At 40.1% G+C, this 26,772-nt stretch overlaps 1 protein-coding gene across 1 annotated transcript in view; it reads right to left on the minus strand.

The window, feature by feature from the left end:
* IPMK (inositol polyphosphate multikinase) overlaps positions 1-26,772 on the minus strand; it is a 92,805-nt gene that overhangs the window by 58,100 nt on the left and 7,933 nt on the right. The gene's annotated exons all lie outside the window — the stretch shown is intronic.

Genomic DNA, 26,772 nt, shown 5'->3' on the forward strand with positions numbered 1-26,772 from the left:
GTTCAGAACTGTAGCTTCATCACTGTATGGCACCCAGTAAGGAAACTCCCTCCACACAAGCACATCAGCAAGTGGTCTGTAACTTAAGAGTCCCAGAAGGTGCCTGAGGCACTGAGAATGAACTATGGTCAAGTCAACAGCTGTCTGAGACAGGATTTAAATGCAGATATTCCTAATTCCAGGTCCAGTATTTTATCACTATGCCGGAATTAACGCCTTACCCCAAGTAATTTCATTTGGAGTTTTTTGCATACTAACCCTCTATTCCTAAAACTTTCCCTTAAGTAACAGTGATTTGTAAACAAATATATTAGGGAAGCTAGAATGTTTTCAAAAATCAGTGAAGGACGTTCCCTTCTAAAGGCTTTAAGGTTTGCAAAGCCTTCTTACACACTTCTCATTTGAATTTCATAAAAACCTTGTTTGGGTAAATTGGCATGATTCCCATTTCACAGACGAAGCAAACGAAGATAAAAAAGCTTAAGTGATTTGCTCAAGGTGAGGCAGCTAGTAAATGTTAATAATCCTAACAGCCCTCCTCCATTAATTTTAGTATCATTATTATTATAATTAATAGCAAGCATATTAAAAGCAATTTAAGGATTACAAAAGGCTTCTTTACATGTTCTTTCCTTATGCTATTATTCCCCATTTTGCAGATGAGGAAAGAGAGGCAAACAGAAAGGTTAAGTGACTTGCACAGGGTCACACAGGTAAGACGTTTCAGAGGCAGAATTTGAAATCAAGGTCCAGCACTCTACCACAATATGCCTTCTGGTTTCCTCGGAAAAGTCAGCCAATAGACAAAGGCAGTGTGAAGAGAAGAAGTGGCGGAGGAAAAAAATCTATTGAGCAAGCCACTAGAGGTGAATGGGAGGAAGATGATCAAAGAAAGGAAGAAAACAAGTGTCTCCTTCCTCCTCTATCCTCAGCCAAGAAATCAAGTCAGCTCATGACGGCAGGAAGTTGGAATGGACCACACGCTGTCAGGCACAGGCACAGTCCTGCTATTTCTTTCACCGAAATGTTTTTCTTTGTTACGAACAGGTACAAAGGCAGGATGAGGGGAAAGCCATGGATATATCCAGAAAAGGCTGTTGCTATAAAACTAGACATCAACAAGTATATGGGGTGTTCAGGGAGGACTAGCACCTCTGGTGTGAGGGCCTGCCAAAACTTTTCCAGGGCTGCTTTCCATCTTGGTGTCTACTTGTCACCCAGCTCTCACCTGTAGCTTCAAGAAGCTGCAGCATGTGCTGTGGCCACACCCTAATAAACCATTTTGGTAGATGGGCTAAACCAGGTTGAAGGTAACTGACAGGCTTCAAACCCGTGAGTTAGGGGGATGTCTACTCCAATCATGTGAAGACATCCCCCAGCTGAATGGGTTGATGAGAACAATTTGTTCCAAAGACCATGACTTAGAGCTTCGTCAGACACCAAGGTCATCCACTGCATCTCGGGCCAACGCCCAACATCTTGACTTCTGTCTTGCCACTGGACTTTGATGACTCTGGAAGAGTCTGAATACTTTGTTCAACTCTGCCTCTCATGTCCAATTCACGCCCAAGTCAAGACATCACCCCATGATGACACCGGTCCTCTTCCAAAACGAAAAAATAAGAAGAAAAGCATCGATAACAGAAATAGGAGGTCCAGTACACTGCAGAAAGGAAGGGGTAGGGCAGGAGAATTAAGATGACTGAGGAGTCAATCAGTCCACAAGTATTTACCAAGGACTTGCTAGGTCTAAAGAGGGCTTTAAAATAAATGCCCTCTTTCAGCTCTGGAACTATCATCCAATGAGTCAGCACAGTACTATGTGATAAGGACACAAAGATAAGTGAGATGGGCCCTCCCTTGGCGGGGAGGGGGGGGGGATCACACCCTGGTGGTGTGACCTTAAGTATCATTCACCAATTATCAATGTGCAGATAAGTCTCAAAGATCGGGTATAGAAGGATAAAGACATACAGGCCAGACCTAGTATACCTTTTCTCCTTCATAGCTTTTCAGCATTAATAAAGCCCAAGGCTTTTTTCCATACCTTTGGCATCTTGGCCTCCTTAGGGTACTTGTGAATTGATTCCTTCACAATTATGTCTCCTCTTCCATTACTGGACTCCTTTATGGTGGTACTCTGGCTACAGTTCTGCTGTATGCCCCCTCATTCACTTGTGTACTATTTATTTCTACATCCAGAACTCAATTGTTAGAGACCAAATATGGGGGCTCTACTATCCTTGAGGATGAAAAGAGTTACAGAAATCTTTAAGTCTTCATCCTTCCATTTTCACCTCAGGATGGCTACTGAGTTGGATCACTTGCCAAACTGTCTTTAAACTGGTTTTCTTTCAATAATTCTGATTTATGAAGCAATGCTACATGTATCTATCAATCTTTCCTTGTAACATTTCACCAAGAAGTTTCTGTTGGAAACTGGTGTTGCTCAGGCTGCCATCTCTATCACCCTGGCAAGTAAGTCAACTGTCTGCTGACCCCTCGGTCTTCTGAAGTCCTTGTAACGACAACTGATTCACATCAGTTAAACTTCCTTACAAAATTATGATTGCCCTTGATGTCATTTGTGCTGTCAATTCTCTATTTTTCATTATCAGCTACTTGTTTGAATAGTTCAGGAACGAATTGTTTCAATCGCCCACCATATTTGTTCTGGTTACTACCCCGTCTAGCCTTGAACTGCTTTGCTTTAGCAGAGCAGAGTATAAACAGGAGGCTGATTCAGAGATGACTCCAAGAACAGTGTTTGGTGATATTGTTGGTCTTCCTCACTAGGCCCGAGGTATACAGAATGGCATGAGGCTTCTATATAGCCTACAAGTCTTTGGCCTCTCTCATTCCTTCTTCCTGAATCATGTTTTCACCTTATTCCCATCTTTGCATTAGTCATAGAGAATCAAAGTGTTGTCAATTTAATTTAGAGGGTCTTACTAGATTCTTTATACAATTCCTCTACCCTTTATCCGCTGTAAGTGATGCAGGTAGAATACAGGAATCAGGGAGACAATCATTCCAAAACATTTTTCAGCATCCTTAGCTCCTCTGGGCACTAGGAAAGAGATAATGAGGAACAGATAAGGTGTGTCTGACTGATATGAAATAGGATGAATATATGATGCTATGGGAAGCCCAAAATATTTATAGCAGTATTTTTCTTCTTTGGTGTGTTGTTTGTCCCTCATTTTAGAAGAAGACCAATGACATCACTGGTGATGACTTGGCTTGCATGTGAACTGGATTTAAGGGAGGCAGAGCTGCACAAAGTTATCAGCCTCACTCTCTCTCCCCCAGAGTCATCAAAGGCCAGTGGCAAGACAAAAAAAAAGTCAAGACAACCACTGATGACCCAGGAGGAAGTGAATGACCTTCACATCTTCAATGTCTCACCAAGCTCTCTCTAAACACTCCAAAGAGCCTTCTTCAGCCACCTTCATGGTCATTGGGAACAAACTGTTCTCACCCACCCATTTAGCTGGGGGAAGTCTTCACATGATTAGGGCAGATATCCCCCTAATTCACCAACAGATTGGAAGCCTGTCAATCACCCTCAACCTGGTTTAACCCATCTGCCAAGATGGTTTACCAGGGTGTTGCCACTGCACATGTTACAGCTTCTTGGAGCCAGAGGTAGGAGGTGAGAAAAAGGTGGACACCAAAGGTTGATGAGCAGCCCTGACAAGGGCTTGGCAAGCTCTCACACCAGAGGTGTAGTCCTCCCTGAATACCCCATACATACCCCTTTTTTTTTTTTGATAGCAAAGAACTGAAAATAAAGTAGATGCCACTAGGATAATGGCTAAACAAACTGTAGTACACGAATGTAACAGAATTATCACTGTGCTGTAATAAACAATATGATGGAGCATGAAAAAACTTACATCAATTGATGAAGAGGAGAGTCAGTAAAGCCAAGAAGAAAATATAAACAATGACTACATGAATGTAAATGAAAAACCAAGCATCACAAAAGTGAATGTTGTAAAACTGCAAAAAACAAGTACATCTTTGGGAATACGAGAGGACAAAACCAAGCCCCTATCTTTGCAAAGGTGAAGTATCCACAAGGGTGCAACGCTGCTGTTATCTTCAGACCACTTTCATGTAGTAGTGGCTTTACTAATTTCTTTCTTTTTCCTTTAAAAAATATTATTTATTGCCAGAAGGAATGTGCAAAAAATTGGGACACTAATGTGCCATTAGTGGAGTTATTAGCTTGTCCAACCATTCTGTAGAGCAACGTGGAACAACACCCAAAGGCTATCAAACTGAGCATACTCAAAAAAAATTAAAAAATAAAAAAAAATTAAGGGGCAGCTAGGTGGCGCAGTGAGTGGAGCACTGGCCCTGGAGTCAGGAGGACCTGAGTTCAAATATGGCCTCAGACACTTTACACATGTAGTAGTGGTGTGACCTTAAGTCACTTAACCCCAATTGCCTTGCCAAAAAAAAGCAAAAAAAAAAAAAAACAAAAAAAACTGAGCATACCCTTTGATCCAGAAATACCACCATTAGGTCTATATCCCAAAGAAATTAAAGAAAAAGGAAAAAACCTATACATATACAAAAATATTTATAGCAGCTCTTTTTGTGGTGGCAAGGAATGGGAAATTAAGGGGTTGCCTATTAATTGAGGAATGGCTGAATAAGTTGTGGTATACAATTGTGATGGAATACTACTGTGCTATAAGAAATGATGGATGGGATGGTTTTAACAAAAGCAGGGAAGACATATCAACTGATGCAAAGTAACCAGAACCAGGAGAAAACTATATGTAGTAAGAGCAATAATCTTTTTAAAAAGATCAACTGTGAAACTGTGAAAATTACTCTGTTCAAGACAAGGATCTAAGACAATTCCAAAGGACACATGACCAAAAATGCTATCCACTTCCAGAGAGAGAACTGAGGAATTCTAAAGGCAGACTAAAGTATACTCTTTTCACTTTCTTTATTTTTCTTGCAATGCAGCTAATATGGAAATGCTTTGCATGGCTTCACATGTACAACTAATATTATTTGTACATGGGATGATTCTCTGAGAGGAAAGAAAGGGAAGAAGAAATTTTGTCTTGGTTAAAACAAAGGATATCAATAAAAGGTATTTTTTAAAAACTTGCAATGGGGAGCCTTATGAGCCACCTCATGGAAGCTACATTATTAACAGCCTAATTTATTAAGTATTCCTGTTTCAACCAACAAAAAATTTAAAACAAAAAGAATATCTAGGCACTAATGCCCTTAACCAGTCAAGACAAGAAATTAGTTCAAACCTTACCCCCAAAATGAAGCAAGCACACTTTCATTATTAAAACATAATATGTAATTCTGTAACAGATTATATCTTTATACTCACATCATTGACTTGAAGGTGTGGGAGAACACAAGAACCCACTGTGCATTCTGTATACTGACTACCAAAAAGCATTCAATTCAGTAGAACAAACCACTACATTGAAGGCTCTCCTTCAACAAGGTGTCTCTCACACATAAATTTTAAAGGAAACAAAATCCCTTTATATATATAAAAAAGATAATGGAAGAATGATTCTTATAGAAGGTAAGTCCCCCCCCATACTCCTGTTTATGGATAGCTTTGTTCTTCCCACCCAGGAACATGGCGTGATTCACAATAACTCAAAAGAGTTTGACCTATCTGTTCAGGAAAAACTCAAGGGGATGAAGAATACCTATTGTCCAGACTACAATATGCCAGTAGATAGACAACCTGCAAGTGATTCATCAACACCTAGGTCTTGAATGACATTGCAACTGGACAGTGAATGAACACAAGCAGTCTGGGTGGCCTCTGGACTTTTAGTGACCCTGAGGATCTCCCTGAAACATAGGCTCATATTTCTAATAATTCCAAGTGTAAAAACTAACAGAAAAATGTACCATAGGAAGAAAAGATGGATTGATCATGAAGAGGGAGAGAGATGACGCAACCCAAGTATTCCATTACTGTCCTGTTTATATTGGGTAAAGGGGAAGAAGGCCTAGAAAATGTTGGGTACATCATTTAAATGGGAGGACATGGCAAAAGCTGCATAGGATGAGAAAGCATGAATAAATAGAAACTACATCACTGGACAGAGCAACCAAATCCATAAGATCAAAGCTCCATGTTCTTCTGCATATGCTATATTCTTCTAGCAATGTTGTATGGCTATAGGTCATGGAATACCACAGTCTTCAAAGAGTTAAAAGTGAAGGTCAACTAAAAGAAAAGAATCAATCACAGGATGGGCACTGAGCAGGCTACAACACAATCAACAAGCATTTATTAAGCATCTACTATGTGCCAAGCACTGTGCTAAGCACAGGGGATAAAAAGAGACAAATGAAACAGTCCCTGCCCTCAGGTAGCAGATAAGTACATACAAGATATGTTTCCAAAAAAAAAATCTAAATGATTGTAGCAGGTGGATGAGGCATAATAGCAACTGAAGCAATCAGGAAATGCCACCTAATTTCTACATATTTACTGACAATACTGAGCAGAAAGAGAAACTGGATTTAAAATAACTAAAAAACATAAAATATAACAACCACTATGGAAATAAAGACCTAAATAACTAGAGAAATATTAATTGCTCATGGGTAACCCCAGCAAGTTAAAAAAATTTTAATCCTATCTAAATTTCAATGCCAAACCAATAAAACTATCAAAAGATTACCTTATAGAGCTAGAAAAAATAATGAAATTCATATGGAGAAATAAAACATCAAAAAACTCAAGGGAAATAATGAAAAAAGCGGGAAAGAAGGGAGCCTGGCAGTAACAGATTTCAAATTATACCATGAAGCAGTAATCATCAAAACAATTTGGTATGGTTAAGAAATGAGACATGTCAATCAATCCAAAGAGCAGAAAAGACTCAGTAGAAAATATAAAGAAGTAAATGAACCTGGTAGCCCTATGTTTGATAAATCGAACACCCTGAGTTCCCAAGGTAAGAACTCACAATTCAACAAAAACTGCTGGGCAAACTGGAACACAGTCTGGCAGAAACAAGATTTATATGAACACTTCACATCATATACCTACCAAGATAAGCTCCAGAGGGATACGGACCTAGCCATAAAGGGCAACATCATTAACAAAGTGGAGAAGAAATTACCTTGTGGTCTATGAAGAGGGAAAAACTTCATGACAATAAAAGGGATAGAGAGGATCACATAAGTTAAAACAGACAACTTTAATTATATAAAATTTTAAAGGTTCTGCAATAACAAAACCAATACAGCTAAAATGCAAAGGGAAACAAACTGGGAAAAAAAATCTTTGCAGCAAGTTTCTCTAACGAAGGTCCCATTTCCAAGATATGTAAGGAATTGATTCAAATCTATAAGAACGAGAGCCATTCTTCAACTGTCAAGTGGCCAAAGGATATGAACAGGCTGTTTTCAAGGGAAGAATTTCAAGCTATCAGTAGTCACATGAAAAAATACTTCAGATTACTAATAACTAGAGAAATGCAAATTAGGTTGCTTTATACCCACCAGATTAGCAAAGTTGACAAAAGGAAAATGATAAATGTTGGAGAGGCTGCAGAAAAACAGATACGCAAATGCACTACTGGTATAGCTATGAATTAACACAACTACTTTGTAAAGCAATTTGCAACTAGGCCCTAAAAGTTACCCTTTGACTCAGTAATGATCAATAATAAAAATGAATAGCAGTTACCAGACTTCTCAACCCACAAACACCAAAGACAACAGAGAAGAACTGCAGAAGCCACGAAATAGCAGAGGGAAGCAGGGCTCCAGCCCAGGACAGCCTGGATGGTCGCTGGGTGAGGTCTATCACACAAAGAGCTGGGAGCACAGGGGAGCTGGGCCCAGCATGGGCGGTGGCAGGACCTACCAGACCGGGAGCTGGGCGGAACAGGCCCTAGCCCTGAATCAGTGAGTCGTGGCAGTTACCAGACTTCTCAACCCACAAACACCAAAGACAACAGAGAAGGTTAGTGGGAAAAGCTTCTGGGAATAAAAGGAGTTCGTGGTTTAGCCACCACCCCAGGGGCAGTGGAGGTGGTGCAGCTACAGAACTACAGCTGCAGCTGTTTCTGGCCCCAGGCCCACCTGGTGGGAGGAATTAAGTGGCGGATAGAGCAGGAGTGCAGAGCCTGCTGAAGATCTGAGTCCAGTCTGGGTTGGCGGTTCTTGGGGAAGGAGGAGTGCTGGTGTGGCAGAGCTGGCTGTATAGAAATAACTCTGAAAACAACAGCACATCCCCTCAAGCCTGAAACAAAGTACTCTTTACTCTACAAGCAGTCATACCCTGCTGAAAAACTCAAGGGTCAAGTAAGTTGGCTAGGAACACAGCCAGGCAGCAAAAACGCACTCAGATTCAGTCTCAGACTTTGGAATCTTTCTTTAATGACGAAGAAGACCAAAACATACAGCCAGAAAAAGTCAACAAAGTCAAAGAGCCTACATCAAAAGCCTCCAAGAAAAACATGAACTGGTCTCAGGCCATGGAAGAGCTCAAAAAGGATTTGGAAGAGCAAGTTAGAGAAGTAGAGGAAAAATTGGGAAGCATAATGAGAATGATGTGAGAAAACCACGAAAAACAAGTCAATGACTTGCTAAAAAGGAGACCCCAAAAAATACTGAAAAATATACTGAAGAAAACAACACCTTAAAAAATAGACTAACTCAAATGGCAAAAGAGCTCCAAAAAGTCAATGAGAAGAATGCCTTAAAAGGCAGAATTAGCCAAATGGAAAAGGAGGTCCAAAAGACCACGGAAGAAAATACTACTTTAAAAATTAGATTGGAGCAAGTGGAACATAGTGACTTTATGAGAAATCAAGATATTATAAAACAGAACCAAAGGAATGAAAAAAGTGAAAGACAGTGTGAAATATCTCATTGGAAAAACCACTGACCTAGAAAATAGATCCAGGAGAGGTAATTTAAAAATTATGAAAGCCATGATCAAAAAAAGAGCCTAGATATCATCTTTCAAGAAATTATCAAGGAGAACTGCCCTGATATTCTCAAGCCAGAGGGTAAAACAGAAATTGAAAGAATCCACAGATCGCCTTTTCAAAAAGATCCCCAAAAGAAAACTCCTAGGAATATTGTTGCCAAATTCCAGAGCTCCCAGATCAAGAAGAAAATACTGCAAGCAGCCAGAAAGAAACAATTTGAGTATTGTGGAAACACAATCAGGATAACACAGGATCTGGCAGCTTCTACATTAAGGGATTGAAGGGCTTGGAAATAAGATATTCCGGAGGTCAACGGAGCTAGGATTAAAACCAAGAATCACCTACCCAGCAAAACTGAGTATCATGCTCCAAGGCAAAATATGGATTTTCAATAAAATAGAGGACTTTCAAGCTTTCTCAGTGAAAAGACCAGAACTGAATAGAAAATTTGACTTTCAAACACAAGAGTCAAGAGAAGCATGAAAAGGTAAACAAGAAAAAGAAATCACAAGGGACTTACTAAAGTTGAACTGTTTTGTTTACATTCCTACATGGAAAGATGATGTGTATGATTCATGAGACCTCAATATTAGGGTAGCTGAAGGGAATATGCATATATATGTGTGTGTGTGTGTATGTATATATATGTGTGTGTGTGTGTGTATACATATATGTGTGTGTGTGTGTGTGTGTGTACACACACACACACACACACATACATAGAGGGCACAGGGTGAGTTGAATATGAAGGTATGATATCTAAAAAAATAAAATCAAATTAAGGGATGAGAGAGGAATATATTGAGAGAGGGAGAAAGGGAGAGATAGAATGGGGTAAATTATCTCACATAAAAGTGGCAAGAAAAAGCAGTTCTATTGGAAGGGAAGAGGAGGCAGGTGAGGGGGAATGAGTGAATCTTGCTCTCATTGGATTTGACCTGAAGAGGGAATACCATACACACTCAATTGGGTATCTTACCCCACAGGAAAGAAGGAGGAAGGAGATAAAAAAGGGGGGACGATAGCAGGGGGGGCAGATAGGAGGAGGAAGTAACCAAAAACAAACACTTTTGAAAAGGGACAGGGTCAAGGGAGAAAATTCAATAAAGGGGGATAGGTTAGGAAGGAGCAAAATATAGTTAGTCTTTCACAACATGTGGAAGGGTTTTACATAATGATACGCACATGGCCTATGTTGACTTGCTTGCCTTCTTAGGGAGGGTGGGTGGGAAGGGAAGGGAGAGAATTTGGAACTCAAAGTTTTAAAAACAGATGCTCAAAAAAAAAAAAAAAGTTTTTGCATGCAACCAGGAAGTAAGATGCATGCAACCAGGAAATAAGATACACAGGCAATGGGGCGTAGAAATTTATCTTGCCTTAAGAGAAAAGAAGGGAAAAGGGGATGGGAGGGGAGTGGGGTGACAGAAGGGAGGGCTGACTGGGGAACAGGGCAACTAGAATATATGCCATCTTGGAGTGGTGGGGGGGGGGGGGTAGAAATGGGAAGAAAATTTGTAATTCAAACTCTTGTGAAAATCAATGCTGAAAACTAAATATATTAAATAAATTAAATAAACAATAAAAAAGAAGAAAATAATAATAAAAATGAATAGCCAGCATTTGTACAGTGCTTTAAAATTTGCAATGGGCTCAGATACCACTACCACCAGCAATACCAATACTAGGGAAATACCTCAAAAAGATCAAAGAAAAAGAAAAAGAACCCAAATATACAAAAATATTTTTAGCAGCTTTTTTTGTAGCAGCAAAGAACTGGAAACTAAATGAATACCCGTCAATTAAGCAACAGATGAACAAATTATGGTTTATAAATGTAATGGAATACCTATGAAATTATGAAGGAAGCAATTTCAGAGAAACCTGGGAACCTTTTATGAGCTCATGAGAATTAAGTCACCAGAACCAGCAGAGCAATCTATATAACAACACTGCAAAAACAAGTAACAGAGCTGTAAGAACTCCAAACCAACACTATTCCAGAGGACACATAATAAAGCATGCTACCTGCTTTGTGACTAAGAGGTTCTGGATGCAGGGTACAATGGACAATGTAGGAATTTGTTTTGTTTGACCATGTATATTAATAACAAGAATTTTGCTTTTCTTTTTTCCCCCCAAAAGTAGGTAGGAAAAAGGGAAAGAAATCACTATCAAATGAATAAAGTTTAATTTTTTTTAAAGGTGGCACCTAAGTAGAGAAAATATAAGTAGTCTTCTTTGACTGGTCTGCAGAGCTCATATTGATGACAGCTCACATTCGTAGCATTGTAAGGTTTGCAAAGTACTTCACATTTATTACCTCAATTTATCCCCACAACATTTCTGGGAGGTAGATAGTATTATCTTCATTTTACAGATAAGGAAGCTGAAGCAGAGAGAAATTAAGTGACTTGCCCAAAGTGACAGTTAAGTATCCGGAGTAATTTTATTATCAGCCTGAAAATCCTGGTTGGAGTTAAAATATAAAAGGCTTCAAGTGATATCAGAGGAGTTTGTGTTTCCCAGAGACATTTGGAGACACTGAAGCTTTTGGAGCAGGGCAGTGATAAGTCCATCAGAATTAGGCTTTAGGAATATCAATTTGGCAGGGACTGGAAGTAAAGGAATTGTTTTTGCTTGATTGCATATTTGTTACACAGATTTTGTTTTTATTTTTTCATCAGTGGGAGAGGTGGGGAAAACCAAAAATAAATTCTTGTTAATTTAAAAAAAAAAAGGAAATGGATTGGAAAGAGGCTTTTAAAGTTTGTCAAGAATTGTACATACATTTGAGCGCACAACTCTGGGAGATAGAGACTGCAGATACTGTGATCCTCAATTGTCATGAGGAAATTGGCAATCACAGAAATTATATAACTTTGCCTGGGAAGTAGAAACAGGGATTTGATTCTGTACATCCCTGGTTCTAGATCTGGTGCTCTATCCACTATCTCAGAGAAACGCAAATTAAAACACCCTAAAGAATTCCAACCTATGGATCTGTAAATGCATTCTATTAAATATTTAAATAATAAAATCTACACTAAAATAAACTCAAGAATAGAAGGCATTCCAAAGTCCTCTCAGACAAATATACATCTAACATGCAAAGAAAGATGAAGAGATGTATAAATCAAACTCACTAATGAATATTGATGCAAAAAAGCTTTTTAATAGAATCCTCAGTGCAGAATTTGATTGAAGGAGACAACAGCAATATAGCCAGAAAATAATTTACTATGACCAAGCTGGCTTCCAACCAGGCATACAAGGCCAGTGCAACATTAGGAAAACAATTAACATAATTAATCATAACAGCAAGAAAAGCAATAAAAACTACAAAGTTATTTCAAAAGATATAGAAACAACTTTTGACCAAATCTAAGTAGGACAATGAGATAATCTACGATTTCACTGGCATAGGTTAAGTGTTCCTTTACTTACTCTCTGTGCGGTTTATACTTTGGGAGTGGCCTAGGGCACTGGGGGTCATCTCTAGTTGTCCTGATTTCTATCACGCCACTGGACCCAGATGGCTCCAGAGGAGAAAGTGAGGCTAGTGACTGCACAATTCTCCCTCACTTAAATCCAATTCACTTGCAAGTCATAGCATCACCTTCCTGATGCCATGGTCCTATCTTCAAAAAGGAAGGACAAACAACACCACACTAGGGGCACTAAGAAGTGAAGGACTCGCCTTGGATAACACAGTCATTATGTGCCACTGGCAGGGCTTGAACCCAAGTTGTACTGGCTTCAAAGCCCATCCTCTGCGCACTATACCACACTGCCTCTCATTTAACCCCTAAAAGCAGTGGCATGGAAGAGTCCTTCTCCAATGTGAACAAAAGCATCCATTTAAAAACAAAAGCTCTTGTTTTCTTCCCTGTAGAAAGTTTACCCTAGTAGTTTTCCCAGTATAAATAAGGGTAAAGCAATAATGCCCCACTTCCCTGCTGTTGTTTGGTATAGTTCTAGAAATGCTAGCTATGGCAATAAAACAAGCAAAAATCAAAAATATAAAAATCAACAAAACTATCCACATTTACAGCTGACATAAAAGTCTCCCAAAAAATCAGTAAAGAAATTCAGATGACTAATAATATCAGGATACAAAATTAAACCACAAATCATCAACATTTCTATACAGCAATAACAAAAGCAGGAAGAAAAATTCAATTCAAAATAGCTACTACAAAATGAATTTAAAAAGTGGGAGTCAGACTACCAAGGCACATATAAGAATTATATAAATATAACCACAAAATACTCTTGACAGAAGTAAAGGGAGATTTAAATAGCTGGAGAGCTAGTTACTATTCAGAGTTAAGCCACAATTACTCAGAAGAGTAAGAAAATTCATTTGAAAGATCCAATGGCCTTAGAATTTCAAGGGATGTGATGAAAAAAATATGTATGAATGAAGAGGACATAGCTTTATCAGATTTAAAATTAGACTACAAAGCAGTACCTACCAAAACTATTTGGTATTGGTTTAAAAAAAACAAACAGAAAAGTAGGTCACTGGAACAGATGAGAAAAGCAAGAAATAGGAAAAAAAAAAAAGTGAGAACAGCAAGCTAGTCCTACATGGGGATTTGTTTGCTTGACTCAACATATTTGTTACCAAGATTCTTTTTTCTTTTTCCAACTAGAGGGAGAGAGGTAGGAGGGAAAGGAAAGCTAAAGATAGAGTTCTTGGGAAAGGAAGGAGAAAAAAGAAAATTTAAAAAGGGAAAAGAAGGTCATTGGAGCTTTTTAAAAATTACGCAGAAAAGAACATCAGGCCAGAAGGCATCCCAGACAAGCAGAATGGCTTTGAGGTACATGTGCTGAATTATACTTAAAAAGAAAAGGAAGCTAGACATAACCAAGGTTAAAGTTTCAATTCTTTTTCCTTTCCCCTAAGTATATGGAAAAGCTCATTTTTTTTAGTGCTAAGTTCAGAATTAAAAATACATTTACATGTATATGTATGTGTGCATTTAATATATGTATATGCATATTATAGATATGTATGTATAGATAAAATTTATATATAAAACACCAACCTTGGCCTCAAAGAGATGTAAGGTCTCCCCATCTTCTTTGCAGAGATTGGGAACCCAAGTACAGGGCACTGAATATAATTACATAATTTTATATACAGCCAAAATGTTAGTTAATTTCATTGAACTCTTTTCTTCCTCCTCTTCTTCTATTCTTTTAAAAAATGACTCTCTGGCAGAAGAAAGGGATAAAAATGAAAATGTCATGATAGAAAAGTGAAAAAACATTAATAAAAGTTTCTTAAAAACAATGTCCAATGTTTGATAAACCCAAGAACATAAGTTACTGCATAAAGGACACCCTTTTTCATGACAATCACTGGCCAAATTACAAAGTAGTTTGGCAGAAATGTGCACACATACCTTAGGCCTCATAATACAAAACTTCCCAATGGTCACGCAATCGAAATAGAAAAGGTCAAACCATAGAAAAAGTTAGAAGAAACAAGGTCAGGTACCTTGCACAAGTATGGTTAGAGGGAGAAAATTTTAACCAAACAAGGACACATTTAAAAGATAAAACAGATAATTTTGACTACATACGAGAAAAGCTTCTCTACAAATCAAATCAATACAAAAACAGAATTGAAATGGCAGTGTCTGAAACTAAGAGAGAACTTACCCAAATGAGTACCCCAGAAAACCCTTCCACTATAAAGGACCAAAAAATAGGAATGGCTTTCCAAAGGAGATTGCTAATATACAAATAATCATAAGAAAGCACTCCCAATAACTGTCAACAAGAGAAATGCAAATTCAAACAAGTGAGATTACATCTCATACCAAACAAATTAGAAAAACAATGTCGAAGAAGATAAGGGAACACAAGCACATTGATACACTACAGGGCTGTGAAACTGTCCAAACATCCTGGACATAAGTCCAATATTATACAAGTAAAGTACCTAAGATTGTCCATACTCTGTGACCCAATAATTCCCTTACTGGACATAGACCCTAAAGAAGGCAAAGACGGCAACAAAGGCCCAATATCTACTAATATATTTATGGCAGCTTTTTGTGGTGGCAAACAATTAGGCTCTCAAAATGAGTGCTTCTCAATTGGGGGGAAAATATGGTTTAAGAGAGGCGGCCTCTGAGTCAAGAAGACCTGGTTCAAATTCCAACTAATATTCACTTGCAAAGTGCCATGAAATGGGAAATGAGAGCCTAAGCCCCAGCTTCTTTGCCTATAAAGATCAGTTACACCTATCGTAACCATCTCACAAGGTGGTTGTGAGAAATAAAGGAGAACACACGTGAGGAACTACACAATCAGTTACATTTATTGCTCAGAGCGAGGGGTTTCCAGAGACCAGGTCTCCCCATTCTGGGGGCCAGGACGTTTCTCTGCTGTTTCCAGGATGCACGGATGATCACATCTGTTGTTAGCAATATTGGCACATTTATTTCAAAAGCTTTCATCACGGTCCTCTGCTTCCATGTGCACTGTCGGTATTCAAGGGCGGTATTCACCAAGCCTTCAGGCACCAAGACCTTACTCCCAGATGAGGTTACTGGCCAATTTCATTTCCCTTGGAACTCTCCTAGGTAGGGAGACAAGAACCCTATTTTACACCTCTGATACTTTCCTCCCTCCTCATATAAAAAGGCACAGCACCTCTCGCTGAAACTCTGAACCTTTCAAGAAGTATAAGCAGGATACACAGCTGAATAAACTATATATAAAAGCAAAGCAGCTGACAGAAGAGCAAGATGAGATTGAGAGAATACATAATGCATAAAAATGAGCATCTCAATCTATGTCGATAATGATACTGGTGGGATTATTTAGTGGTGAGAAGGAAAAGAGGAAAGGTTATAAAGGTAAACATAAGGGAAAGTGGGAGATGCTAAGGGTGGTTACAGAAAGACACTCAAAGGCCAATGAATTCAACTGTCAGTCATTATTAGGTATGTCAATGGCATCAAATTTATGAGGATTGTTACATGGCTACGGGCTCTTGCTGCCACTACAATCACTGAGACAAATTCTTTCTAACCATAGATTTCCTCTTGTATAAACTCCAATTTTTCTTTAACCATGTTCTACTGCGTGGCACTGCATTAGATAATGTGCACTTGGCAAAGGACTGTATAGAGAAAATAACAGAATCAAGGAAACATTTTTAGATTTTAATTCTAATTCCAAAGATCCTGAAAAAATAGTAAGCAATAAACAGTAAATAAATAAATAACAGTAAAGTCATAAAAAATATGGCATACTTAATGCTGAGTAACTAAAAAAAAATAGGAAAGATCCCAGAAATCAGATAACTCAACAGGGGAATAGGACAGAGAACTGTAAAGAGATGGATCAGATTTGGTCAACGTGTGTGTCATTTGTATTTGCTTATTTTTCTCACAAAGGAGGATCCAATCTAGGGAGGTACAGGGGTTTGAAAGCACTATGAGAGAAAGACCCAAAAAAAGCACGTATAAAGTCTCTTTTTAAAATTCTTGAGAATAGAAATGAAATAGTTATCACCAGGAATCTAATTCTATTAAAATGTTTGATATTTCTAGCCAATTATTCAGCAAATGGGAACAAGAAATGACATCAGAAGCTATTATTCCAAGAGTGATATCACATTAATTTTATAATACTCTTTCTAAAAGAGTTCTAGAACCAAGTGTTGGAGGGGAGGGAATATTCTAAAATAACTGATGGTTCAACCCATACCCTTTATAGCTCACACACTTTTCAGAGGGTCAGGGGGCACTGAATGGAAGATCTGAAGCAGCTGAGGGGCCTATTTTCAAGACTTACTTTCCCCACCTATTGATTTTTTTAAATAATCCTATCCTACATTACTAAATTGGACCATAATTGTATTTATGACCAACCAGTTTATCAATCACTTTTAAAAAAAAATTATTTTCTCCCTCTTTCAAAACTATGGGAAAAAAGCATGTCACACCAGCAAGTATTAGCTCAAAAACATGGAAATTAAAACCTATGACTAATATTTAAATTACCTTCAATAAATTACTAAAATAACATTATCAACATTTTACTGAATGATCAGTCTCATCTACAAAATGTACTCAAATTCAGTTGCCGCAGCAAAGTGAGAATGGAATGAGGTCCTATAAAACTAGGAGTGGCTTATGACAGTATACCATAATTGTTGTACTTTGAATCATGATAGTTTAATCATCAACAATTACCTGATAAAAAAGGTGAACATTATCTAATTATGCTTTTACTGGAAATACACAAATCTACATCTGTAGCTAAAAAATGCAATCACTACATAGTTTAACACCTACTAGGCTCAAAGCTCAGCACACTGCGATGAGGCAACTTTTATAATCTACTGGCCAAACAGTTCCTGTCTATGGGTCCTCCTCACACAACATGACCAGGAATGGCAGACCCTGCAGGGGTGGGGCATGTGTGGCCTTCTAGGTCCTCAGGTGCAACCTTCTGACTGTATCCAAATTTTACAGAACAAATCCTTTTATTACAGGGATTTTTTCTGTGAAGTTTGGATTCAGTCAAAGGGCTATACTTGAAGACCTAGAGGGCCACATGTGGCCTTGAGGCCACAGGTTCCCCACACTTGCCTAGGGAAACTTGAAATTTGGTACCTTGGAGGAGGAAGTCTTACTCCAGCATTTGACAATCCTAAAAAAAGTTAATGTTATTAAGGTCTAATGCTCAACCACAAAACAGGTAAGCAGGTAAAGATAGTGAATAACGAAGAATAACAAATTTAACACCTTTATTAGATCTTCAAATAAACCAGAAAAAATAAGCCCAAGATTTATGATCTACATTTTCTCTAAGAGAAATCAATATTGAGCATCTATTAGCAAAAAGGGTAAGGAATTGGGGGGCGGGGGGACACGGGTGAGAGGGGCCTAAGAGTTTTTGCAATTAGCATCCATTCTGGAAGCAGATGTATTTATTACTAGCTGCCCTGAATAAGATCAACTTATCTCTTAGATCCAAGTTTTTTTTTGTAACTAAAATCCAACCTAGCTAACATTAAGCACTTGTGCACGTATACACACACACACACACACACACACACACACACACACACACACACTCTTTCTCTCTCTCTCTCTCTCTCTCTCTCACACCCCCACGCAATGGCATCTTCTGCTCCTACAGTGATCGTTGGAGGGCAATGTCAGTTCCAGGGACAAAGAATACTACAAGAATTACCTAGCTTTTTGGACTGGCTGTAGACATTAACTTGCAGGCTGATAGTCAGAAATCCTCGTCCCAGAGACCAACAAGAAAGCATCCCTCTCAAGCCCTACCAATTTTGACAGGTCTGTTCTCAATGAAACATGGGTTCCACCCAGGCAAAAGGGAGATGTAGCCAAAAGGAAGAAGTTTGAGATGCTTTCTCCTCAGAGCTGGAGTTGGTTTCACCACACATCTAAGGAGAGACGGACTCAGCGCTTCATGAGCACCTCCTATTACTGTGCTCGTGATAAGGATTTACAAAAAGCTGCCATGAAAGTAAATGCATCTTATTTACCGTGTCTTTTGTAGAGGAATTAGGCATGAAGAATGTGAATAAGAGTCACCAAACTAAATCAATATTCAATTCAATTTACGTTTGTCATGTGCTTACTTTATACAGACACTTTGCAAAGTACGGAAGCATACTGAGCCCTCCTCCCAAATTAATTTCCTCCTTTACATGACTTATTGCAAAATAATATTAGAACACTTTAGTCTCAAGTCCCATGTCAATTCTGAAATAATGAAATTGTTTTGCATAATTCTTATTGAAGCCTTAACCAGTTTCTAAAGGGAGGGTCTGATCAGCCCAAGAATGACTCTCCAGATATTGAGAAGGATGAATTCTATTTAATTCTGTCTATAAAAGTTTATCTTTTGAGTTCACCTTTGACCAAATGGAAAGGAGACTCTTTAAACTCTAAGGCTTAAAGGGAGTCGTTAGAGGGCTGGATGTTGAGGAAAATGATTCTCCTGGGCGTGCCTACATTCTCAGTGACCATGGCTCTGTTTGGTGAATCAAACTGTTAAACGTGGAAGCTCTATAACTATGTCCTATCTTAATTGAGACTTTTTTGTCTTGGGAATACTATAATTCAAAAATGGCTTGTATGACAGGTTCTCTAGGGCAGAATGAATTCTGTCCCTTTGTATTTTCTAAGACATATTGAGAATTAGAAATAATTCAATAAATAAAATTTGTCTCTGGCAGGTCTGTGTGCAAAACACAGAGTATGATCTTTTTCTTCCACACTAGGCACTAGGAATATAAAGGGAAAATTGAAAGCGGCCAGTGGGGCAGCTAGGTGGCACAGTGAGTAGAGCACCGGCCCTGGAGTCAGGAGGACCTGAGTTCAAATCCGGCCTCAGACACTTGACACACTAGCTGTGTGTCCTTGGGCAAGTCACTTAACCCCAACTGCCCTGCCTTCCCCCCCGCAAAAAAAAAAAATAAATAAAACAGAGCCAGCTTTCCATTCTACCGGGGGACAGATACAGCATGGAGGAAGAGAGCTCAACTACCAAAAAAGATCAGAAAATGCTTCCTGCAGGTGGTGCCAACTGAGCTGACCCTCAAAAAAAGTTCCTTACATCTTTCATAGAATCTTGAATATATGTTCTGCATGGGAGACAAAACCTTCAAAATAATGATTGTTCTAGCAAATCAAATTCCTATCTTAAGTCAAATGAGAGGGGTGGGATCTTGTACTCTCTAAACCTCTTATTGGGATAAATAAAATAGCAAAGATTTAGATGCTCCTCCCAAAATGACACCTTCCTGCAGGATGTCCATGGTGGAGTCTAAATTCCAGATTCTGGATTCCAGAATCACAGAATTTTAAAGTTGGAAGGGCATTTGGGGCCATTTAAACCAATGCAAGCCCAAAAGGAATCCTTCGTAATATCCATCCTCTGCTTGAAGAACTCCAGTGATCAAGAAATCAGTACCTGGAGATGGCAAGTTCTACCCTGGGACAGCCCTAAATCAAATCAAAATCAAACATATCTAATTCTTGGCAACTTCCACCCACTATTCCTGCTTCTGCCCTTGGAAACAGAACAGGTCTAGTAACAAGACTACAAGAGGGGTGCCTGGCCCCATCCATCCCAGTCTTTCTTCTTCCAGGCTAATCAATCGACAATTAGCAAACCATGTATCAGTACCTACTATGTGCAAGGCACTGGGGATACGAAGACAAAAGAAAAGTTACTGATCCCAAGGCACCTACAGTCTAGCAAGAGGAGACGATACACCCATAGACAGGTCTAAACTCAATGTCTACAACACAGATAGAAAGGAACTGGGGGTAGCATGTGCTAGCAGTTGGGGCCATGCAGTTCTAGGAAAGGTTTCACATAGAAGATGGCAGCTGAGCTTGACTTTGAAGGAAGAAGTCAGGAGAAAACCCATTCTAGAGATCAGGGCACCCAGTGCAAAGGCACCAACCTGGGAACTGGAATACCATGCATGAAGATTAGGAAGGAGGCTGACAGTCTGGCTACACAGGAGGAAAGAAGCCTAATGTGTAGTAAAACCGGAAAGGTAGGTAACCAATCCTCATGACAAGGACTCTAGGCCCTTCCCCATTACTATAAATGGTGAGATGCTCCAGATTTCCTGTTTGTGGAGACCACTGCACTAAGCTTGAGAGCTCTGCAGAACATTCTAAATTAGTTCTATACCCATTCAAAAAAAGGGGTGTAATTATTCCCACAAGAAAAAACAATCAAATTAAGGGTGTCTGTTGTACAGAAAATTACAGGAGTAGAGGTGTATTTGCGTGTGAGCTGTGAGCCCACATGCATACAAGCACACAGGCACCAGGGACGGAAACTGAAAATGGTTAATTAGCTGGGCCCAGAACTGACCTGGAGGTGTTCAAGAGAATCAGTTGCCTTGGAAAAGTGAGCAATGAGCCTCTCCCTGTAACAAAATCCCATCTTTTTAACCATATTCTTCTAGTGATTTTGCAAGGCAATGAAGACTAGTGTCCAAAAAATTAAAGTCAAAGGTCATCCCAGGAAAAAAGGTTATGGTGGGCTGGCATCCACATAATACCAGAAAAGAACGTGCAAAAGAAGTACCTATGGGAGACGTGAACTGGAAAGGAGGGTGGTAGCAGTGTTCTATCCCCCCCACCCCCATGCAAGTTAAGGTAGCCTGGTGTAGTAACAATTTTGCTAGCAGCTTCTGTGGGGGTATAAGATCCACCAACAACCAGAAGCCAGAAAGCTGCCAGCACAGGTTCTTTGATCTGCTTTACTAAGGAAAGTAACTTTAAGGGGTTAACAATCTCAGTTTAATCAAACATACAAATATCATTCACAGTTCAGGGGGGAAAGATCAGCCCCCTGAACTTCAAGACAAATATAAACATCAACAGACAGACCTTGTCTGATTCAAATCACAATACATAGTTACCAGTACCAACATCTGGGTTGCAAAGCTGGGGGGGCAGTTTGCAGCTTGCCCAGAGTCTCAACACTCCTTCCATGAGTGTGCCCCCAAAGTCAAATGCCAAGCTGTCCTCAATTATATCCTGTTCAAAGCCCTGAGGGCTCTAACCTTACCCAGGCTGGGTGTGGGATACTTCCCAATCCCCTAGTATCACATCATATACAATGATTCCCAATTGTCTCTGTGCGAAGACAAAGAGATCCCACTTTTATCTGCCCCATTCAAACACAGGCCAGAATCATTAAAGGCACTTAAGAGAAGAAAAGCAAAAAGTCCCACCTTAATTACTATTACACCTGGTTTTTCCCTAAAACTGTCTTTAAATTGTCCTTGAGATTTGATTGGCTCAGGCTCTGGCAATCACTTCCTTGACCTCCTGAGTCCAGAACAACCAGAAGGAGCTCCAGCCACCACCCTCTGAAGGTGGCCTAGTATATCACAATGGATGACTCCAAAACAGGAGAGGTTCATTCAGCTGGAACAATTCCCAGTTGTCCCCAACGAAAATCCTTCCCCTGCAAAGGGAGAAGTAAAGAAATCTCCTTTTGTTAACAGCTGAATGACCTTCGAGCATTTCATCTCGCTCTAATATTAAACCTAAACTCCCAGGGGACTAGCCTGCATCAGGCCCTGTCCAGACCATACGGTGAGCATGAGGAATAACCAACAGATAGCCACATGCTCCATTTCGGTCCTCGTTACATCAAGAGAACTAGAAGAAGACCCCTCCTCCTTTCAATAATGGGTAGATGCTGTAAGAAATGGGAGGAGGAGTTTTGTTTCCACAGAACTAAAGGTGTGCTTCCCCGCCTTCCCCCACCCCAGCTTTAACAGAGACCAGGCCTCAAGGTCGGTCAGGTGAGAGGTCAGAGGCTTGTACACATGTGCATGCTTTTTGAGAAGGCAGTCTGGGGAATTAGAGAGGCCAAACACACTTGAACCAGTTCAAGCTTATCTAGGGTCTGGTCAAGAATCCAGGCCTACTGATTTGCATAATTTGCATACGTTTAAGAGGGAAAGTAGGGGAAGTAAAAGAATATAGTTTAATCCTAAACTAAGACTAGGAAAATCTAATTAACTTCACTTTTGCTTCTGTATCCTTATTATCCTACCTGTATAAACTGTATAACCTAGGAAAACTATGTAAAAAAACAGACTGTAAACTAACCATAACTCTTAGCAGGAGTGGAAGGAATGGTTATCCCTGCTCGGGCAGCTGTATCAGTGTGTGAGTGTTCCCATGAGCACTACACCCGCTCTCTCGAGGAGCGTAATGAAATGCTTTCCTCTGCCCACTCTGGTCTTGAGTTCTTTGGGTGAGAATGGGCAAATCACATGGATCTCCCTAAGATCAAGTCAAGGGAAGCAATAGGCAGCAGATCCTAAGATCAAGTGAAGGGAAGCAATAGGCAGCGGAAGCTCGCCAGGCTTACTCCTGGATCTTGTCTTGGGGTGTCCTGTGAATCCCCACTGCGGTGTTAAGAGGGCTACCACTCTGGATTCCCTTGGGGAACCCTGTGGTCTGTACAGCCGTCTTAAGGGAACATCACTTGGGACTTCCGGCCCTGTCTCGGGAGCCTTATGATCTTACTGCCGTCCTAAGGGGCCATCGCTTGGGTCCTCCTTAGGGTCTGATCCCTAGGAAGCCCTGTGATCTCCACAGATTAAGGGGTGGCTACCACTTGGTCTTCCTCTGGGAGTCCTGTGGTCTGTACAGCCTTCCCTAGGGATTATCACAGGGTTCTTCCTCAGGACTTTGGCCCTGCCTAGGAAGTCCAATGATTCCCCAAAGCCACGTGTTCTCACAATTTGGGAAAGTCCAGTGATCCCCAAAACCATGTTTCTCACAATGCCCATAGAGAATTTATGGGGAAAGCACAAGACCAAAGGGTATGGAAGGAATACAATCTGTATTACAGGAGGTAGTACCCACAAGAATTAAATCACAGATGCCACTTGCTATTATGTGACAGTCAGATAGATACATTTAATAGTTATGGAGTTAAGTATAACATAAGGAGTGACTGGAGACAATGGAGAGATCAGGAAAAGCGCCCTGGACCTATGGGGGGGGGCAGAGGGGGAGGAGGGAGGCATGCAGCGGGGAGCTAAGAGAAGATGCTGAGCCTTAATGGAAGAGGCAGATTCTTAGGGAGAACCAAGTCCGTTCCAGTCATAGAGAAAAATCAGCATAAATGTCTGGAACAAGAAGTTACAGAGGATCAGAGGTCTAAGTTAGAAGCGACTTCAAAGACCACCTATTCCACCACTCTCATTTTATAGATGAGGAAAACTGAGACCCAGAAAGATTTAGTGACAAGTCATAGTGGTAATCAGGGAGGAGCTTTTTGCTGTGCTTCTCTTAAGTGCCTTTAATGATTCTGACCTTTGTTTGAATGGGGCAGGTAAAATGGGATCTTTTTGTCTTGGGGTGTTTCTCATCACTAAGACACTGTAATTTTAATCAGGGCAGGTCCTTTTGTTGTCTTCTCCTTTGGAATGCTGAGGTAATGAAGTACCTTTGAAGAGTCTTGCCTTTCAAATGTAATGGCCAGCAAAATGGGACTTTTCACTGTCCTTTGTTTGAGTGCTTCTCAGCACTGAGGTAATCAAGTGCCCCAAGGCCCTGAGATGGGTATATAAGATCTGATGTTGGTGTTTGACTTTTGGGGCTCACTGGTGGAAGGAGTGTTGAGACTCTGGGCAAGACGTTGTAACTGCCCCCCACCCCGCCCCCGGCTTTGCTAACCCAGACCCATTGGTTCTTCTCTGGTCACTAAGTATTGTGATTTGATCAGACAAGGTCTGTCTGTTGATGTTTGTAATTTCTGTTTGTATTTGCCCTGAAGTTCAGGGGACTGATCTTTTCCCCCAAACTATGTGAATAATATTTGTAAGTGTAATTAAAGTGAGATTGTTAACCCCTTAAAAGTTATTTTCCTTAGTAAAGCAGATCAAAAGAACCTGTGCTGGCAGCTCTTATTGCTCGTCTTGTTGGGTCTTACCCCTACAGCTGCTGCTAGCCACATTGTTGTTACACAAAGTCACAAGAGTGCTAAGCAACAAAGGAGTGATTTGAACTCAAGACCCTAGGGCTAGCACTCCTTCCACTGAAAAATGCTGCTTTTTTTTGGCACATGGAATTGAGGAGACCACTAATAATCTAATGCAGCTGCAACACATACTGTGTAAAGGCAAGTAATGTGAATAATTCTACTTAACTAGAAAGCAGGGTTAAATATTACACACCAAAAACAAGAAACCCTTCACTAGCTGAGGAACAAGAGTGCACAGGTTAAAGTTCAACTATTTTTGCTGCTGCTCAGTCACTTTTTCAGTCCTATTGGACTCTTCGTAACTCCATTTGGGGTTTTTTTGGCAAAGATAATGGAGCCATTTGGCATTTCCTTCTCCAGCTCATTTTACAGATAAGGAAACTGAGGCGAATGGGTTTAAGAGACTTCTCAGGGTCACACAGCTATAAGTGTCTGATGCCAGATTTGAACTCTGAAGAGAAGTCTTTCTGACTCCAGGAGCAGGGCTGCATCCACCGCACCACCTAGCTGCCCAGACCGGAAATGCTAGGCTAAGACGTCTGTGGGGAGGTAGGTGGGCAATGGATAGAGCACTGGCCTTGCAATCAGGAAGACTCTCCTCTTCCAGAGTTCAAATCTGACCTCAGACACTTAATCAACTGGACTTGGCAAGTGACTGGATATGGAATATGAAGAAGAGAAAAAAGTCATTATTCCAAGGTTTTAAGCCTGACTGACTAAAATATGAAAGGGGTCATCAACAGGAACAGGAAAATTGGGAGAACTGACTGGTTTGGAGGGAGGAGAATGAACTGGGTTTTGGATATGATACCTAATATATACCATGTCTGACATATGGTCAGATAGGCATGCCCAGAAGAACCCTGGATGGACTTCAGGGAGATTAGATCTAGAAACACACATTTATAAGTCATCTGCTTAGAGGTGACAGGTGAATCTGAATGAGTAAATGATAACTCCAGACTATAAAGAGTGAAAAGGGCCTAGGACAGAACCCCAAGGCTGAGGGAACTGGAAGGTGAAGACAAGGCAAAGGAAACTGAAAAATGTCACATAGGTAAGAATACCCACAAAGGCTAAGGGAAAAGAGTATATGCAAGACAAAGGGGAATAGGAAGCCTGGAAGGAGCTGAAGAGTCAATGGGAAGTAAAGTCAAAGCTCCTAGTAAGAGTATAAACAACTCTATCTAGAGTTCAGCCATAAAAGTAGGGTGATAGCTGGAAGAAGGGATTAAAAAATCTCATCAAGAGACAGAATGATCTCTGGGGTAAGCTCCTGGAGAGGCTGGAGATGAGACTGAGGGCCCAAGAAAAGGACTTAGCCCTGGCAAGCAAAGCCAACTCATCCTCTGGATGAGAGTGGGAAAAATGGCAAAAGTATAGATGAAGAAGAAGTAATGTTCAGAGGGATGGAGGAAAGAAATAGGAATTCACAATATGGTCTCAATCTGCTCTGTTACAGAGAGGGCATCTCCTGAGCGCAGAGGAGAAAGAAGCTCTTGATCAGGCAAGTGGAGAGTGAGTCATATCATCTGAAGAAAAGGACAGCCCATCTCTAAACAGAGAACTAGGAAATCAAAGCCTAACCCCCTCTACTCTATGCTATCTCTTCTGGGCATCTCCACCTGACCATACATTAGCCACCTCATCACACCCAAAACTCCACTCATCATCTTCCCACAAACTCCTACTGCAAAGAATCCAGTGAGGGTAAATAATGGTGAGGGTAAATAGCATGAATCTAATCTCCAAGGCCTCCTGACTCCCACCAGACCCTTTCAATGGTTTGGGAGTATTAGTATTGGTCTAGCACCAACAAAATCCTAAAGTGTCCAACCAAGAGCAGGTTAACTTTCATAACCTAAGGCCTTGGTTCTTAAGATGTGGTTTGGAAGTACACAGGGGTCCCCAAAACCTTTTCAGGGGATCTTTGAGATAAAAAATATTTTCATAATACTAGGATGTTTTAATTTTTAATACAATAATTCCCATAAACAAAAACACTCGGGGGGAGAGGAGGAGAGTCTTGTGTCATTTAAAAAGTTCAAGAGACATAATTTCTGGACAATCAGTAATTTTATTAATTTTAATAAAAGATCAGTGACACCCTAGAAGGCCAAAGACCCTCATGTAGGTGGGCCCAAGGTGCATATGCCCTTCAAAGAGGGGTGTTCCTGGCAATCAACTCTGATTGGTTAACAATTAATGTGAGAATAAATATTACAATGAGGGGCTGGACCTAGTCTAATGAACTTTGATTATG

Source organism: Trichosurus vulpecula, chromosome 8 (genome assembly GCF_011100635.1).
Source record: "Trichosurus vulpecula isolate mTriVul1 chromosome 8, mTriVul1.pri, whole genome shotgun sequence".
Taxonomy (NCBI): Eukaryota; Metazoa; Chordata; class Mammalia; order Diprotodontia; family Phalangeridae; genus Trichosurus; species Trichosurus vulpecula.